The following is a 5,387-nucleotide window of genomic DNA, read 5'->3' on the forward strand; positions in this document are numbered from 1 at the left end:
GTGCCAGGCTTAATGCCATCCTTGGTTTAACGGCAAAAATTACCGGGCGGCCGTGAATTTAAAATAGCAGCATCATAAAAAAAAAAAAAGAAATAGGAACAAGAAGATTCCTTTTTCTCTTAGATGCTGACGATTCTTTCTCCTTCTGGAGTTGTGGCTACCTCTTTGCAGGTTTGCTTGTGAAGACACAAGGGGTTTTGTGGGAAGGAGCAAATCCAAATCTAAAGGAAAAACAGAGGTTCACCTTGAAAATCTCACTTGCATGCAAAGCAGGGGCTTGGGGAGTGCCTGTCTTTTCTAGCAGAAGTTTGCCTGCTGGGAAACACGTTGTGTTTTGTACCTGTCTGCAAACCACCGAAGGTTTGGAAGGTTTCTTTTTCCTTTGCTGCCTTGCTTCCCCGTTAGACATGCAAAACGGTACTATTCCTCCCCTGCGGGGTTGGATCTGTAGAAGTCATTCAAAAAAAGGCAAGCCGCATCTCAAAGAGCTCCCCTACCGGATTGAGGGAGGCTGGACTGGGAGGGCGAGGAAGAAGTGTGTGGGATGCGTGGGCTCTCCCTACCACACGGGGAAACCCACTTCGCAGTGGGCACCTGAGTCAGCACTTTCTGCGGCTCACCCTCGGCTAGCGTGTCTGCCGGGAGGCAGGTCCTGGGAAAGGAACAGCTCGGGAAGGGAATCCTTCTTCCTTTTGCTGCTTGCTACAATGCACCTCGTATAATAGAGGCCGAAGCAGTGGAAAAAGGCTAAAATCAGGCTTTTCCCTACTTTTTGTTCTTTGAGAGGTTTTTTTTTGGAGAAAAGGAGGAAAACAGGTGGCAATCAGTCCAGCCCTGTGCTTCTTTGGGAATGGCTATGTTTACTCTGTTACATTTAAGAAGCTCTTAGATTGATGAACTAGTTCAAATTATTTACTAGTGCAAAGCCTTTGAAACCAGTGGAATTAAATCAAGAATCTGTTTAGCCATATGAGAGACTGTTTGCATCTGGTTTTGCATAGATTCAATATCTAAGGCTTTCTAGAATGTTTGTTGTTTTATACATTTAAAATCATACCTCCTAGGAAAAGGAAACCACGTGAACTGTGCAGACAGGCAGGGAGGCTAAACACAAGCAACAAATGCCCACTGCCAGCGGTGAGGAAATCCTGACCCGATCTCTACGCTTCTGCTTTCATAAGCAAATATTCACTTTTTCCCTTCCAGGAGTCACCTGTCACTGGCCTAAGACAACTCTAGCATTTAAAGCAGCAGGATGTTACTTAAGCTCTTACTTCAAGGAAATGCAGCCATCAGCAGTGACTTTACCATACACAGAGACAGCACATGCTTCCTCATCTTTGTTTGCCTGCTCTCTCGCTCTCTCTTGAATCCTTTCTCCAAAGCATTCACCTGCTCCTCTTCTCCTCCCACCTCCTGGCACAACCTCGACTGGCTGTGACTCATTTGAAATACTCTACAGTGAAGCTACCCAGTGCAAATATTATTTAATATTATTATTTTCATCACAATTTCTGGCAGAACAAGCTTTTTTGGGGAAATAAATCTCGATTTTCAAATGCTCCTGTAGATTGGATAATGTGAACTAAGCCAGTGATAGCATTAAAGGTCTTTTTCCTCTTCTTCCCTCCTCCAGGCACTAGGGATGCTGAGGTGTAAGCACTTCTGTGCCTAAGCTGCAATCAACTGCCTTCCAAAAGGATGTGTTTTGATTAATGAGGTGCATAACATCTGAAACTGATGCAGATTCTCAAACACAGTCCCTAATGTTCCCAGAGAATGACAGAGCAATAAAGGACGTGCTCAAGGAATCAAGCTGTTTGTCCTCTTTCAGCTATAGGTATTCTAGCTGGCTCTCAGAAAATACCCACACTTTATTTCCTGGACTTTCTGGGGTCGTTCTCTGAGTGCTGCCTTATTTGATGACACAAATAAGATTCTCTTACAGCCCTGAAGTGGGGAAAGAACACAACAGAGCATGCAAGCAGCAGAATGCTCCTTTATCACTTCTGTAGCTAGGAAAGAAAATTATCAGGTGCAAAGACTGAGTCAAGCTGACTGGCACACTGCTGCACAATTACAGAAGCATGCAGATATCACCATGCCCAGAATTCTGGTTAGCACATCCCAGCCACCAGTGTCCAGTCTATATACGATGCATATGATTCCTCAGATACAGAGAAGTTCTTTTAAGTTATTTTTTTGGGACCATGTTTGTTACCTTTACATCTATAAAGAATTAAGCTTCACTTCAGTATCACACCTGTTTTGAAGCAATTTTTCAAGCACATCATTTTAGCAAATACTACAGACCCATTTTGAAAAACAAACAAACAAACAAACCAAAAAGCTTAACCTGAAGTAAGAACCTAAGTGCTGTATTGAATCTAGGCCTTGTCTAGCAGATAGCCCAAAGCAGGTAGCCCAAAGTGCTAAAAACCAGAAGGCGCATTCTTGTGTAACTCTGTCTCCAAGTGTGGGTTCCTAAACACTTCTAAAAACTTGGCTCCAGGAGTTATAGGTACCAAACTCAGAGGAAGTTTTACAGTCCTTAAAATGCGATGACAATTTTGTGTCCAGAGAACTTCAAAGTAATGATATTTTATTTGAGAACCTTCCAAGAACTAAGTGCAGGAGGCTGGGAATTATCCTTGTCTAATGGTATGAAACTACTATCATGGACATTATTTATTGTTGGCATTATGGCAGTGCTTTCCATGTCAGCAAATGGACCTTTATGGCACATTTTTAGAACATTTCAGAAAAGCTAGGACTGTTGTAGGACTAAGTGTTGCCTATCATTGGCCGCACAGTACATTCAGAGGGGGTATAGAGAACCCACCTGCCACAAAAAGGGAGAACTGTTTTTGAAGGAAATGATCTCCTTTTTAACAATGTTTGTCAGATACTGCTCCAAGAATTGGCATAGATACAAAGGGAATGGATTTAGCAGGGAGAATGCAGGTGAAGCAGCCAAAGATTTATTTGTTTCTTAGGGGATTTTGCCAGCTTGTATATATAAGTACATATATATGTGGTGCTATTTTAATAAAAATCCAGTGCTGCAATGCAAATGTGAAAAATCACATTCCTAATGAGCTCAGGCCTATAGAAGAATAGACTGAGAGCCATAAAAACTGATATTCTCTAGCTCAGGGTACAGAAAGGAGCAGTGCAAGCTTTCTGCATGCTGGCCTGGTAAGACCACCTTTGCTTGGGTGAGAGTTTCAGTCATCACCCTTGAACCCTTGGATTCTCAGATAAAAAAGGAGTCAACAAACATGTGGTATAGATTGGAAGGATGGGAGCAAGTCCTTTCAAAGCTGCCTATTGTGCCTAGCAGGCAGCAAGTAACTCCTAATTGGCGTTTGAAATTCATGAAATATTCAACACTACAAAACAGGGAAATTCTACCTCAGAGTTTCAGTGGCAGAGTCTGCACTCGCTGCCTCTGCAGCTCACATCATACCTAGAAGATAATAAAGAAATAATCAGCATAAATACACAAATCCTATCTCGCCCCTATTAATTACCCAAGTGTGCTGTCACGCTTGTACTCATTGAAATTCAGCCAGTGGTTTCTTATTGTTCTGTCATGTTCCTTATAGAAACTGTAAAGTGGGGGATTGAACTGCTGGAACATATGTGGAAACCTATTTAAGGCCCAGAGAAGAGGGCATCTGAGCATCTGGCCAGGATAAAGGAAACAGCTGAACAATGGGAAATGAGATCCATGCCAGGATGCAGGACTCTGGGGAGTCACCCCAGAGGGCAGGGGGGAGAGAGAAAAGTGCCACAGAGCTGGATGTCAGGATGGAAGGAAAAAGTCCACTTTTGCTGTACAAGAATTGTTTTGGGTTGGGAGAAAGAATGGTTCAAAGTCCATCAGTGGGAGCAGAGAGATACTAAACAGATCCCTAACAACAACGGACTGTGGAGCCTGGCAAGAAAGGCAGCAGCAAGAGATGAGATACACAATGGGACAGAAGAGCTTGAATCAGAAAGTACTTGGGAAGCTGTATTCATTCCAGCTTCCAGTGGTAAACAAATCTGGAGCAATCCCTCTCTCTTCACCCTTATAACCAGGATCAAAATAGGAGCACTTGTCTAAGATATAGGGGGATTGCTGGGAATGTGCTTATAACTAACAAACAGCTTTGCCACTAGACTGCAAAAAAGGAAATGTTATCCAAAGAATCAGCCATGGTGGTATCTATGGAAAGAAGTCACAGACTATGCAGAAAATAAACCTCTGAGATATTTAGGATGTTCAGACATTTTGCAAAAGCTGGTAATCCTCACTGGAGCAAGTGGCTAAAAATCATAGCTAGAAACAGATTGATTAGCAAGAGCATCTTGCCACCTGACCTTTAATATTCCCCTTGGAGAATAGAAAACTTATTAGAAATAGAAAAATAGAGACAGGTAACCAGGTATGAAGCTATAAGGAAGAGAAATTACATAGAATCTGAGAAGCTGCTGAGATCAGAGCAACTCTATGATTCAGTCACAATTACTTTTAGTTTACAAAGTATCTACATTTTTACATTATGGTCTAAACTCTACCAATGAATTTTCCAATATACACACTGAAATGCTCACATTAAGCTTGTATCTTGGACTTCAATAAAATTTGCCTTCCAAATGTCTATTCCATCAAATTTCTATTTAAAGCCCAAGAACTAGCTTATTTTTCTACCCTCATCTGGAATTATTCAGGAGAGGGTTGAGACAGCATGGGGAGGTTTGCTCAAACTGGATCAGTTCAGTGACTATCAAACGACTCTTTCTCAAAATAGCGCCTTTCACCAGCATTTAATGAGCTGTAGCTTCACAAAGAATAATGGATCCCTTTTCACAAGTCTGTCCCCGCCGATGTATCTTCTGTCTACATGAACTGTACTATTTTTGATTATCATGCAGTGCTGGATTTGAAGGGAAACGTGCTATTGTCTCCAACAACAGTAATGGCAGCCCCCAACTTTGGGAAGTCCAGACTCTGCTCTCAGTGATCTGAATTCTGTCATGGCTGACTTTAACTCTTTCTCTTCCTCAGGCAGTGAATCAAACAAGCTCAACATCATGTTGTTGATGCGATTGCAAACCAAAGTTTCACAGCCATACCACCTGTCAAACATTTATACAGCTCTGATTTAAGAACTCATAATCCTAATGGATGTATCTTAATGTCTCCCTGCAGCAAATTGCTGAAGATAGGCAGAAGATTTAAAAATTTGAAATAAGAGACTAATTAGAAACAAGATGCTCTGTGTGCAAAATAGCTATGAAAGAAATGTCCCATAGATTTATGCTTTGTGACTGGAGTCTCACCTGTCTAATGTGCAGGATTCAATACAAAGTTTTCCTCTATAATTCATAATTGTACT

This window comes from Nipponia nippon, unplaced genomic scaffold (genome assembly GCF_047370975.1).
Source record: "Nipponia nippon isolate SJK-2023a ecotype South Korea unplaced genomic scaffold, ASM4737097v1 scaffold_9, whole genome shotgun sequence".
In the NCBI taxonomy this organism is placed as follows: Eukaryota; Metazoa; Chordata; class Aves; order Pelecaniformes; family Threskiornithidae; genus Nipponia; species Nipponia nippon.